Genomic DNA, 14345 nt, shown 5'->3' with positions numbered 1-14345 from the left:
ATAAACATAACTTGAAAATCACTGTGATTTTAAATACAAGTTCAGCAATGAAATGATCCAAGTGTGTGTATGTGTGTTTAAAAAGTAAAAACAATGTCACCACTATCCCTACAGAAATATTAATTGATTTTCAAACCTGGCAGAAATATGACCTGGCTATTAATTCTCATATGAGGTTGCTCTGTACATATTATTATCCCTCTATTTTCCATATGGAAAACTGTGGCACAAAGAATTATAGCTTGAATTATAACCTTGGAGACATGATCCCAAATCCTATCCTCTACACTCCATTCTCCTCCCAGAGCCAGGAATAGATCCCAGGATTCCTAACTCCTGGCCCTTTCATTCTAACCCTCCATCTAACCAGTAGAGCCTACTCCCCTCCCACAACCAGTGATAGAATCCAAGCCCTAGAGCCCCCTCTGCTCTAACTCTCACGACCCCACCTAGAGATAAGCATAGAACCCAGGAGTCCTGGCTCCCAGCCACCTCAATCTAACCACTAGACCCCACTCCCCTCCCAGAGCTGGGATAGAACCTAGGAGTCCTAATGCCTGCTCCTATTTTCAGTCTCCTGGTACCACCTTAATTACAAAAATCCAGGAATAGAATCCAAACCGAGCTGTGTTTTCTTGTTTAGCCACTCAGCGAGTGCATGTTTCTGTGTCACTGTGTGGTTCATGGTGTTTAGTGTGTGAGCATGTTAATTTGCTTTTCTGCATGGTTGTGTTTTGGTTAGGGTGACCAGATAGAAAGTGTGAAAAATCGGGATGGGGTGGAGGGTAATAGGTACGTATATAAGAGAAAGCCCCCAATATCGGGACTGTCCCTATAAAATTGGGACATCTGGTCACTCTAGTGTTGGTGTATATGAGTGCTGGGTGTCTTTTGTAGGCCTCAATTGGTCTGAGTGGGTCCAGCAGTAAAGGCAAGTGATAAGCTATGTAAAAACAAGTTCAAGCAATAATTGGGTCAGCAGCTATGGCTAAGATCATGTGGAAGGAGACTTAGCAGACAGGGAGGAAACTAACAAAATACAAAGAGGGAATTACACAAATATGCTCTGTACATGTGGCACATCAATAGAGCACGATACAAACAGGAACTGGGTCTAAAATAACCTGAGCACTCCTAAAGGGCATGAAATGATATGGACAGGTAGACACATGCACAGGGTCACATTTGTTGATAAAGTAACCAATATTCTTTGAATTTGTGCTAAACCCCTCACCATCCGCTACACATGAGTCTGATCAGTTCTGTCTAAGTATTAGTATTCGCCAGTAAAAAAAACTTGAGTGATGAGTCCGAATTAGGATTGAGTTCTTGGGATCCACAAGGCTAAGGGCTTGAGAGAAATTCTAACAGTCTATACACAAAATTCCACCTATTTAATTAAAGGTGTGATTTAAACTAGTTTAGATCCCACAGGGATCAGCTCTCGGTCTGGTACTGTTCAGTATCTTCATCTATGATTTAGATAATGGCCTAGAGCAGCGGTTTTCAAACTTCAGCAAACCGAGGACACCCATTTTCATTTAAAATTTTAAGGGGACCACCAAGCTCCCCTGCTCAGCCCCAGGCCCCACATCTTCTCACCCCCTGCTCACTCTATCCCCACTCCCTCCCTCCCTCACTCTCCCTCACTCACTTTCACCAGGCTGGGGCAGGGGGTTGGAGTGCAGAAGGGGGTGCGGGCTCTGGGAGGGATTTTGGATGTGTAGGGAGGTGTGGGGTACAGGTTCTGGAAGGGAGTTTGGGTGCAGAAGGGGGAGTGGGGTGCAGGCTCTGGAAGGGAGTTTGGTTGCAGGGTGTGGGCTTTGGGCTGGGGCAGAGGGTTGGGGTCCATGAGGGGGTGCGGGAGGGATCTTGGGTGCAGGAGGGGGTGCGGGGTCTGGGGCCAGGTCTACACTACACCCCTAATTCGAACTAAGGTACGCAACTTCAGCTACGTGAATAACGTAGCTGAAGTTCGAAGTACCTTAGTTCGAATTAGTTCGAACTTACCTTGGTCCACACGCGGCAGGCAGGCTCCCCCGTCGACTCCGCGGTACTCCTCTCGGCGAGCTGGAGTACCGCAGTCGACGGCGAGCACTTCCGGGTTCGACTTATCGCGTCCAGACTAGACGCGATAAGTCGAACCCAGAAGTTCGATTTCCAGCTGTCGAACTAGCGGGTAAGTGTAGCCAAGGCCTGGGAGTTTTTGGATGATACCAAGCTGGAAGGGGTTTCAAGAGCTTTGGAGAATAGGAATCGAATTCAAAATGATCTGGACAAACTTGAGAAATTGTCTGAAGTAAATAGGATGAAATAGAATAAGGACAAATGCAAAGTATTCCATTTAGGAAAGAACAATCTGTTCCACACGTACCAAATGGGAGATGATCACCTAGGAAGGGATCTGGGAGTCATATTGGATCACAAACTAAATATGCGTCAAAAAGTGGACATAATTCTGGGCTGCATTAGCAGGAATGTTGTAAGCAAGACACGAGAAGTAATTCTTCAGCTCTGCTTCATGCTGATAATGTCTCAACTGGAGTATTGTGTCCAGTTCTGGGCCCCACATTTCAGAAAAGATGTGGATAAATTGGAAAAAGTCCAGAGAAGAGCAACAAAAATGTTTAAAGGTCTAGAAAACATGATCAATAAGGGAAGATTGAAAAAAATGGTTTGATTAGTCTGGAGAAGAGAAGACTGAAGGGGGACGTGATAACAGTTTTCAAGTACAACAAAATATGTTAGAAAGAGGAAGGAGAAAAAAACATTCTCCATAAATTTTGAGGATAGGGGAAGAAGCAATGGGCTTAAATTGCACCAAGGGAGGTTTAGGTGGGTCATTAGGAAAAACTTCTAACTGTAAGGATTGTTAAGCACTGGAATAAATTGCCTAGTGAGGTTGTGGAATCTCCATCGTTGAAGATTTTTAAGAGCAGGTTAGAGAAACACCTGGAGTGTCAGGGATGGTCTAGATAATACTTAGTCCTGCCAGGAGTGCAGGGGACTGGACTAGATGACCTTGTGAGGTCCCTTCCAGTCCTGTGATTCTATTACTCTAGTTTCACGGGGTGAATTTTGCTCCAGGGACAGTATATAAACAGAGAAGCCCTTTCTTATTAAGACACACAAGAGTGCATGTTTGTGTGTTTGTATCTGAGTGTTTGAATACTGTTGGCTGGACATTGAGTGTGTCAGTGTCTCTCTGTTTTTTGTGTGTTTGTATATGAGTAGAGCTCATGTACTCTTTGGACATTAAAAAGCAACAGAGGGTCCTGTGGCACCTTTGAGACTAACAGAAGTATTGGGAGCATAAGCTTTCGTGGGTAAGAACCTCACTTCTTCAGATGCAAGACTTGCAAAGGTGCCACAGGACCCTCTGTTGCTTTTTACAGATTCAGACTAACACGGCTACCCCTCTGATCTTTGGACATTAATTGTGTAAGCCTGTGTTTCATAGATTCATAGATTCTAGGACTGGAAGGGACCTCGAGAGGTCATCGAGTCCAGTCCCCTGCCCGCATGGCAGGACCAAATACTGTCTAGACCATCCCTGATAGACATTTATCTAACCTACTCTTAAATATCTCCAGAGATGGAGATTCCACAACCTGTTTGTGGGCTGTGTGTTTCTTTGATTTTGTATATATGTGAGTTTGTGTTACTCTGTGTTTCTACATGTGGGAATGCATGATTCTGTGTGTGTTTGACTGCATTTTCATATATGAGTGCATGGCTGTGTGTGGTTGTTTGATAAAGTTCCTGGGGATCTCTGGGGTGAGGATGGCAGCCTGACTTCAGCTTCCTATCTGTACACATAAAAAATTGTGAGAAGACTAGCTTCTCTGTTCTAATTCCCCTGGGGTCTTTAATCAACAGAGGCAGTTGCCAAAAGCTCTTTATTGCCAGGAGGGGAACAATAGCTCTGTCTCTATCCAGCCTCATCAAAGGAGTGTGAAACTGAACTGCTGATTAATCCACTTCAATGGGGTGTTAACTCCCGCTCAGTCAACAACTTCAGTCACTGGGGCATGGATTCAAATCCAAGTTAGAATTGGATGCAATTTACAGAGACTGGGGTGGGTAAAAGAGGTTAAAATTCCAAAATTTGATGCAACAGGGATGAGCCCATCTGAACAGCATAGTTCTGAGCCAAAGTCTTTCCTGTGTATGGGAGGTTTCACGTAGAAATATTCTTGAATATGTGGGAATGAAGGTGTTTTCCAAATGTCAAATAACCAGCAGTTTTCACTGACTTTCTAAATAATGATAAATGATACTATTTTTACTTAAAAAGAAATACAAGCAACATCCCATGTGACAGATCTTGTATTTATAACAGGTTGTATATTTATGACATAAATATAATTTGAAAATCTTGTGGATTTTAAATACAAGTTCAGCAATGAAACTAGCCTAATAAAATGGTGTGTGTGTGTGTGTGTGTGTGTGTGTGTGTGTGTGTAACAGTGTTTTAAAATCTTGCTCTGACTACGGAAATATTACCAATTATTGAACTTTGCATAAATCTAACCTATTAATTCCATATGAGTTTGCTCTGTATATATTATTATCCCTCTATTTTCCAGATGGAAAACTGTGGCCCAGAGAAGGAAAGTAACTTGCCCAGGGTCATACAAAGAATGAGTGGCATAACTGGAATTAGGACCCTGGAGTCCTGATACCTAGTCCTATGCTCTAACCCACTAGCCCCCACTCCCCTCCCAGAGTTAGAACCCAGGAGTCCTGACTCCCAGCCCCCAATTCTCTAACTCACTAAGTCCCACTCCCCCACCACAGATGGCAATAAAACCCAGTAGTGCTGACTCCCAGCCCTCCCACTTTCACCATTAGACCCCACTGTCCTCCCAGAGCCAGGGATAGAACCCAGGAGGCCTGATGCCTGTTCCTGTGTTCGGTCTCCTAGTACCAGCCTAATTAAACTCCATCTTTTTGGTTTCTGAAGCCCCTAACCACTTTCAGTAACGAAGAGTTCACTCCCACACCCTTTAGACCAACAGGCACAAGATCATAGGCATTGCCAGACTGGACCAGACCCAAAGTACAATACCCCAGGATCCTGTCTATGACAGGGACCAGCCCCTGGTGCTGCAAAGAGAGGTGTAGGAGCCGTCTATTAGCAGATGGAGGATAATCTGCCTCTCACATTAGGTCGCAGTTTGGACTCTAATAGAAAGAGATCAGCTTCAGTCCTGAAGTTATTGTCTGTCCCGCTGCTGATCACCACTCACATAATTTCCCGCCACTGTGAACATTTAAATAAATAAATATTGATTTAAAAAGCAGCTTCCGTCGAAATTATACAAATTAAAAATCAAATTCTACCAAGTCTAGTCATTATCGTGATACAACTACAAGCGTTAAGGGAAATGTAGGCAATTCTCTTCTCCACAAGGTCCATTAAGGAAGGGGATGAAGTGGGGAAAGGGACATGGTTCAAGGTTTGGATGGGCCCAGTGTTGACATTCCCCTGTCCCTTAGGACTTTCGCGTTTTCAGAGAGGAATTTTTTTGCCCTATTGCATGTTTCAGAGCTGCCGTTACCTCCTTGTTCCTCAGGCAGTATATGAGGGGGTTCAGCATGGGCGTGACAACATTGTAGAGAACGGAAGCCAGGGTGTCTACATACAAGGGGTGTCCAGAGCTGGGCCGGTTATAACTGAACATGCATGTGGTGTAGAACAAGGTGACCACGGCCAGGTGGGAGGTGCAGGTGGAGAAGGCCTTCCGCTGGGCCTGGGCTTTATAGACTTTCCTTTTAATCTCATTCATATCTTCCTCTCACATAGTACACCACATATCGCTCTCCAGTTAAGCCATCCCTTTATTATCCTAACTCTAATTTAGTCCCTGCATTTCCCTAGATTCTGGAACCCAGATAATTAACAAGTTGTTAAAACAGGACTAAAGGTATCTATATATTGTAATCACACATCCCGTGAATGCAGTGTGGAAATATCTGTAGGCTCCTAAGTTGTGTACTTGCTCATAAAGATTTTACTCTTGAGGTTTGAGGAAGAAGAGGGTTGGAATCCCAGAAGGAGTCAACTCCAGAAAAAAGCAACAGAGGGTCCTGTGGCACCTTTAAGACTAACAGAAGTATTGGGAGCATAAGCTTTCGTGGGTAAGAACCTCACTTCTTCAGATGCAAGAACTCCAGAAAGAACGTCCAAATGCATTGGCACTTTCTTATGTAGTTATTGAGAAAGCTCTCGCTGTGTTTGGCTGTAGTTCCTGGGAATGTCTCGGGAAATGGGGGCAGGCAGCCACCCTCTGCCTGGAAAATCTTCCTCTAGGGAAAAAGAGCATTAGTCTGTGCAAAAAAACCCCCAAAAAGCAAGAAATAAGAGTTCTGCATTGAAACCCAGCAATGTGCTTGTTCTCAAGAAATCAGATCCGAACCAGGCAGCACTATCCCACAGAACGACCAGAGAGGGCAGTGGTTTAGATATGATTGGTGGGAATTTCCCTAATGGAGGTGGCTAATCATTCAACTCTGGAGTACCGGTGCAGTTCTATAAACTGCCTTAGGGTAAGACAACCTGCCGTTCGCCATGATCAGAGAATTTAAACAGTCGATGGAAAAGGGAAAACAGAGAGAAAACACTCGAGAGAGAGGAGAGCTATGAATGAGAGTCATCGTTTTGAGCTGTGCGGAGAAAACACTGTATTTTTTTCTCTTAACCTAGGCCTCAACATGGGGCACTTACCCTCATCAATATTCCAGCCAGTACTTCTGTTGGGGTGCAAAGTCAGTGAAGCTACATTATGATTCTATAGGTTCCTCGTTTGACCATTTAGCTTTTCAGAAAGTGCCAGCTGTGTTTGATATTGTTCCTGGGAATTTTGGACAGAAATGGTGGGTGCCAGCCAGCCACGTCCAGGAGAAGATTTCTCTAGGAAAAGACAACATTAGTCCGTGCAAAACAAAAGGAAGAGTTCTCCATGGAACCCCCAGCCATGTGCTTGTGTTTCACAAGAAACCAGATCCAAACAAGGCAGCACTGTCCTACAGAATGACCAGAGAGTGCTGTGGTTAAGACAGGACGGGTTAGAATTTCCTGTTTGGAGGTTGTTCTGCATTCATCGCTGGAGGCCAGGAGCAGTTCTTTGTCATATCTTGGAATGAGCCAGCCTGCAGCTCACAATAATAATTGCATTTATTCGATCAGTAACTGGAGAAGAGGAAAATGAGTGCGAGAAACAGCCTGAAAACATACAAATGAGCCTTGTGGATTTGTGCTGTGTGGAGACAATGCTATAATTTTTCACTTGAACTATCTCTCACCAGGAGAGCACTTACCTTTCTCAATATTCCAGCAAGTGGTCTCGTTGGGGTGCTGGGTCAGTGGTGGTCCATTCGGATGGTTTGGATATGACTTCACGTGAAAAGGAAAAGTTCTCAGAAAGCACAGTCCCCTGAAGATCCATGCCTCCCGATAGTGGGGGAGCTCCGTGAGGGCACCAAGCCTCAGCAGTGTTACTAAGCATGCAAAGTCCATGTGTGCATTCTTAGTGCAAGCCACACAGCAAATTTGGGAGGGCCAGCAATTCCCCCCCCCCTCCAAAAAAAACCATGATCTCTACTTTGAGGAAAGCGAGGAGTGAAATCCCATAAGGAGTCAGCTCCAGAAAGAACATCCAAACACTAGGGAACTTTCTTATACAGTTATTCAAAAAGCTCCAACTGTGTTCAGGTATTCGTCCTGGGAATGTCTGGTGAAATGCTCGGAGACCAACAGCCCCTGCCTGGGAAATCTTCCCGTAGGGAAAAAGAGCATTAGTCTGTGCAAAACAAATAAAAACCAACAAATCGGAGTTCTGCCTTGAAACCCAGTAATGTGCTTGTTCTCGCAAGAAACCAGACCCAAACCTTCCTACAGAACAACCATAGAGTGCAGTGGTTTAGATATGATGGGTGTTAATTTCCCCAGTGGAGGTTGCTAACCATTCAATACAGAGGCAGTTCTTTATCCTCTCTTAGGGTAAGATTACCTGCAGTTCTCAATGATCGTTGTATTTAAACACAGAGTCGATGAAAAAGGGAAAACTGACAGAGAAAACACTTGAGAAAGAGAGGAAACGTATGAATGAGTGTCATCGTTTTGTGCTATGTGGGAAAATTTGACCAATGCCTCAACAGGAGAGCACTTACCTTTCTCAGTATTCCCGCAAGCGGTAGGTCAGTGAAGTTGCATTCAGAAGGTTTGGATTTGACTTCTCATGAATAGGAAACATTTCTCAGAAACCAGAAAGTCTCTTGGAGAATGGGGGAATGCGAGGGATGGAATCCCAGATGGAGTGAACTCCAGAAAAAATATCCAAATGCATTGGCACTTTCTTATTTATACAGGAATATCCTGGTGTCTTTGGCCATTGTTCCTGGGAATATCTGGGGGAAAGGTGGCATGCAACCAATCCCTGCCTGGGAAATCTTCCTCTAGAATACTAGCATTAATCTGTGCATAAAAACCCCTGAAAAAACAAAAGTAGGAGTTCTGCATTGAAACCCTGCAATGCGCTTCTTCTCTCAAGAAACCAGATACAAACCAGACTGCAACTCCTGAAGAATGACCCCAGAATGCAGTCTTTTAAATATGACTAGTTGGAATTTTCCAAGTGGAGGTTGCTAACCATGCAATGCCGGAGTACAGGTGCACTTCTTTATCCTCTCTTAGGGTAAGACAACCTGCAGTTCAAAATGAGCTTTGAATTCATACATATAGTCGACGTAAAAGGGAAAACAGAGAGCGAAAACTTGAGAGAGAGGAATGAGATCAGTGAGCATCATCCTTTGTGCTGTGCGGAGACACTACTGGACTTTTTTTTACTTGATCGATGCCTCAGCAGGAGAGCATGTATCTCTCTCAATATTCCAGTAAGTGTGGTGGTAGGTCAACGAAGGTCCATTTGGATGGTTTGGGTTTGCCTTCTCACCACTAGGAAACATTTCTCAAAACCCAGAGTCTCTTGGAGGTTGGAGGAAGGCGAGGGGTGGAACTCCTGAAGGACTCAACTCCAGAAAGAACATCCAAACACACTGGCACTTTCTTATATAGTTATTTGGAAAGCACCAGCTGTGTTTGGCTGTTGTTCCTGGGAATGGCTGGGGGAATGGTGGCACACAGCCAATCCCTCCCTGGGAAACAAGATTTTTAATGTGTGCAAAAAAACCAAAAACCAACCAAGTGGAGTTCTGCCTTGAAACCCAGCAATGTGCTTGTTCTCTCAAGAAACCAGGCAGCACCTTCTTACAGAACGACTGGAGAGTGCAGTGGTTTGGAGACGACTGGTTGGAATTTCCGCAGTGGAGGTTGCGAATCATTCCATGGTGGAGTACAGGTGCAGTTCTTAATCCAGTTCACAATGTTCATGGAGGTTAAACAGAGAGTGATTGAAAAAGAGAAGGGAGGTGGTGGATAGTACTGTCCTGCCTGCCTACATCTGCCATGTGCACGGTGACCTTTGCTGGCACTCTGCTGCCTCGGAAGCGGCCCACTGCGCTGCTCGGGTGGCATGTGGCAGATCCAGTGGGGAGGCAGGTGAGAGAGCAGAAGGTGGAGATCTGCAGGCAAGGAAAGCAAGTGCAGTTTGGCAGGAGGGAACTGCCTGGTCTCCTGTCGAGCCCTAGCACCATCCCTGAATGCCCCTGGCGAGCTTTCAGTGTCCTGGGTTCATCACCCGGCCTTGGACTGCACCAGCCCCAAGAGGGAGGGTGGCCAAGCAGCCCATTCCCAGCCCAGGAGAGCTGGTAAACACTGGGGGAAGGGTAGAAGGGGGGATACTGGAGTTCTGGGAAGCTGTGGGAAGGGGGCAGTCCCCGTGGAGTGCCTTTGCAACCACTGTACCTGGTACTCTGCAAGCAGCTTGGCCCACGGCGCCCCGCATGGGCCTGTGCAAACTTTGCCCGGCGCACTGGGTGCTCACGGCAGAGCCGCGGGCTGGCTATGCCTAGTGTATCCCTGCTGGCACTACTGGTAGCACTGCAGAGCTCACTTGGGGGCTGAGTGGGGCTCAGTTGGGAGCCAGAGGTTGGGAACTCCATCTTCGGCCTTTCCAAGAAGTTGGCAGAGGTGGGCAGCTCAGGGTGAGCGGGGCACAGGGCCCCGCAGAGTGCGGGAGGCGGGAGGGAGCACTGCAGAGGCTCCAGGACTGCACTCTGCTGCGGGCTGGTAGCAATGATCCTGGGGAGGCTGCACGGCGCGCCAAGCGATGAGTGAGGAAGTAAACGGAAGAGAGGCCACAGAGATTGCAGGGTCTGCACCAGGGCTAAGGCTGCGTGTGCAAGGCAGCAGGTGGGAGGGGGTGATTGTGCTGCATAATAAGTATTTTGGGGAGAAAATACTTGTGTGTTTTCTACTTGAGCTATTTACTGGGTCAGGACTGGCCATCAATGTTTACAGATGGGTCCTGGTCCAAAAAAGATTGAGACCCACTGGTCTAACCTGTTCTTAAAAACCTCCAGAGACAGAGATTGCATAACCTCCCTAGGTAATTTGTCTCAGTGCTTAACTACCCTGACAGGAAGTTTTTCCTAAAGTTCAACCAAAACCTCTGTTGCTGCCATTCAAGCCCACTGCTTTGTGTCCTGTCCTCAGAGGTTAAGGAGACGTACTCCTAGGGGAATTCTGCGCTATTGCACATGTGCATAATTAATGAGCTGTGCATATTTTTCATTTTTTTCATAGAAAAATACTGCTGCCAAAATGTTGCTGCAGTTCCTCCTTTTGACCACCAGGGGGCGCTGTGGCACAAGAACAGCAGCCCCTCCCAGCTGAAAATAATGTCTGCAGTTCCACCATTTGCCCACCAGAGGGCACTGTGTCGACAGAACAAAGCAGCAACTCCCCACCAGCTAGGAAAGAGACTGCCGAACCTTCTTGGCTGCACCTGTCAGGCAAGGTCAGGAGACAGGGGCTATGGGGAGACAGACAGTGTGGGGTGGGGGTCATACAGGGGCTCATAAGGGCTAGTGGGGAGGACAGATTGGGGCAGGGGCTGAATGGGAGTGGAGGCACAGGGCCACAGGTGGGAGGGAGGTGCAGGACCACATGGTGATGGGGGAGAAGTGCAGAGCTACATAGGGACAGGGGAGTGGCTGGGTGGGGACACAGAGCCACATGGGGATTGGGGAGGGGATACAGGGACACATAGGGATGGGGAGTGGCTGGGTGGGGGCACAGAGCCACATGGGGATTCGGGAGGGGGTACAGGGACACATAGGGACAGGAATGGCTGGGTAGGGGCACAGAGACACATGGGGATGGGGAAGGGGTGCAAGACCACATGGGGATGGGGGGAGTGGGCACATGGGGACAGGGGCAGATGTGCCTAACTGAATGGGAGAGGCTAGGAGTCAGCCAAGGTCTACATGGGGATGCTCTCTAGCAATCCCTCCCCGGCCCCCCCCCCCAAAAAAAAAACTGTTCCATACTTTTCCCACCCACACTCAACAACCCTCCAAGTTCACACCCAAGCCCCTTCCCAGCAATTAACTTCCCTCTCCCTCAGCTCCTCCATTACCCTTGACTCCCTTTGCACTGCTTCTGAGGGGTGTGGGAAATATTGGTCTGTATTGTAGGTTAAATGAATTATAACTCAGAATTCTGTATTAATATGCCTAGGAAATAATCTATTTGTCAAAAAACATTTCCTGAATCTTTTTTTTTTTGTCTGTATTGTTACAGACATACTTGCTGACAGATATTTTGAAATAAATGACCAAAAATAATTTAAACTGCTGTGATTATATTGTGTTAGTTTTGACAAATAAAATATGCAGAATTTTAAAATATTGTGCACAGAATTTTTAATTTTCAGTTGCAGAATTTTTGGCGCAGAATTCCCCCAGGAGTACGGAGAACAGTTTATCACCCTTTTCTTTAAAAACACATTCTATGTACTTGAAGACTGCTACCGTGTTCTCCCTCAGTCTTCTCTTCTACAGACTAAACAAACCCAGTTTGTTAAATCTTTCCTCTTAGGTCATGTTTTCTAGACCTTGAATCATTTTTGTTGCTCTTCTCTGGACTTTCTCCAATTTGTCCACATCTTCCCTGAAATGTGGCGCCCAGAACTGGACACAAATATCCAGCTGAGGCCTTATCAGTGCTGAATGGAGCAGAAGAATTACTTCTTGTGTCTTGCTCACAACACTTCTGCTAATACATCCCAGAATGATGGGGGTTTTTTTGGCAACAGTGTAACATCATTGGCTCATATTTAGTTTGTGATGCACTCTAACCCCCAGATCTTTTCCCACAGTACTCCTTCCTAGGCAGTCATTTCCGAGTTTGTATGTGTGCAAACTGATTGTTCCTTCCCAAGTGGAGTACTTTGCATTTGTCCTTATTGAATTTCATCCTATTTACTTCAGACCATTTCTCCAGTTTCTCCAGGTCATTTTGAATTTTAATCCTATCCACCAAAGCACTTGCAACCCGTTCCAGCTTGGTATCACTTGCAAACTTTGTCAGTGTACTCTCTATGCCATTATCTAAATCACTGATGAAGATGTTGAACAGACCCGGACCCAGAACTGATCCCTGCAGGACCCCACTTGATCTGTCCTTCCAGGTTGACTGTGTAACCCTGATAACTTCTCTCTGGAAACGGTTTTCCAACCAGTTATGCACCCACCCTACAGTAGCTCCATCTTCTTTTTTGTATTTTGGTAGTTTATGAATCGCCCAAAGCTCCTTTGAGGTCAATGGGCCAGATCTCCAGCTGGAAGTTCTTTTTGATGCAAGGAATTTGTTGTTATTTTACATCTGTTGAAACCATCCTGGAGCTTAATGAGCTCTGAGTGTTCCGGGCCACCAGAGACCTTCCCATTAATTGGCTCGTTATAACTTGGTTCATTATCCGCCCAATGCCACAGGGAGAGGAAAGGCCCCGAAAACTTTCTCGAGCTTCACCCTTGTGTTATCAGGGCCAGATCCTCAGCTGGTGTAAACCAATATCCCCTCCAATGGAGCAACAACGAGTTACGCCAACTACGGATCTGCCCCATTAGCCTCCAGGGACACCTTTGTTCTGACAGTGATGAGTGCTGGAAATGCCACAACGTTATAATAGCAGCGTGTCGCAGTGCGTGTCGCAAACAGCATTCTCCTCTCAGGGCCAGGGATACTTGGATTCTGACTTGATGCTCCTTCCTTTTCATACACATCAGGTAAAATCCTTTAGCATCTTTCCTAGACTCATAGACGCGAACGGCAGAGACAGCCTGTAGGCCAGAAACAGACCTCTTTCGACCAGTGTAGGGTTTTTGCCGACTCTATTATCCAGCTGGTTTCTCATCCCATCATCTTCCATGGATTGCGGGCTACTGATACAACAGTAGGTTTGTCTTAGTTACTTTCTGATTGATGACTTCAGATCTGCCGGAGCTGGTGTGTGTAGCTACCGCCCAGGGGAAGCCGTTTTTTCGGTTTGTTAGCTGGTGCCGCTAAGTACAGACTTAGCCATGCTATTATTGTAGGGTGTAGGAATTGCCAGACTGGATCTGCCAAGGGGCCCATCGAATCTGGGATCCCATCTCCAACCGTGGCCAGCACCCGCTACTTCAGGAGGGGTGAGAAACCCATACGGAAAGGCTGGGAGATTGGTCAGGGCACTAGCCCAGTAATTGGCAGACACAAGTTCAACTCCTTGCTTTGCTACCAGTTTCCTGTGTGACCTCAGACAATCCCGCAGCCTCTCTGTGCCTCGGTTTCCCCATCTGTACAATGGAGATAATAGCACTGCCCTATAGGGAAATGGGGGGGGTTATGAGTAAAGACTGTCAGGGGTTCAGACACTGTGGTGATGGGGCCCATCTAAGTCCCTTAGTAGAGACAGGCACACGCACACATGGGCAAGCCCCTTGTCCCTGCCGCTTCATCTCCCTTTGCAGCTCATTGGTCCCTTACAGGCAGATTCTTTCCAAGCCCAGGGCGGAGAAGATAGCGACGCCGTGTGCTGCCTGAACTGGACCCCCCAGGCCCCTGCCAGGTACATGCTGAAGAAGCTTTGCTGGAGACGGAATCTCATCCTGGAATTTTGGTTCTTCCGGTAACAATTCTGCTCTGAGATGCTACAGCTCCTTCCGTGTGAGCATCTCAGAGAGGACGGGGACCTTTAGTTAGAGCTTTTCCTGATTCTCTGAGGTGCTTTAATTCTATCTATCCATCTATCCCCATCCTCCCCCTCTATCTATCTATCTATCTATCTATCTATCTATCTATCTATCTATCTATCTATCTATCTATCCCCATCCACCCTCTCTATCTATCCATCTATCTATCTATCTATCTATCTATCTATCTATCTATCTATCTATCT

The sequence above is a fragment of the Trachemys scripta genome, chromosome 14 (assembly GCF_013100865.1).
Source record: "Trachemys scripta elegans isolate TJP31775 chromosome 14, CAS_Tse_1.0, whole genome shotgun sequence".
Taxonomy (NCBI): domain Eukaryota; kingdom Metazoa; phylum Chordata; order Testudines; family Emydidae; genus Trachemys; species Trachemys scripta.
This window is presented reverse-complemented; position numbering follows the sequence as displayed.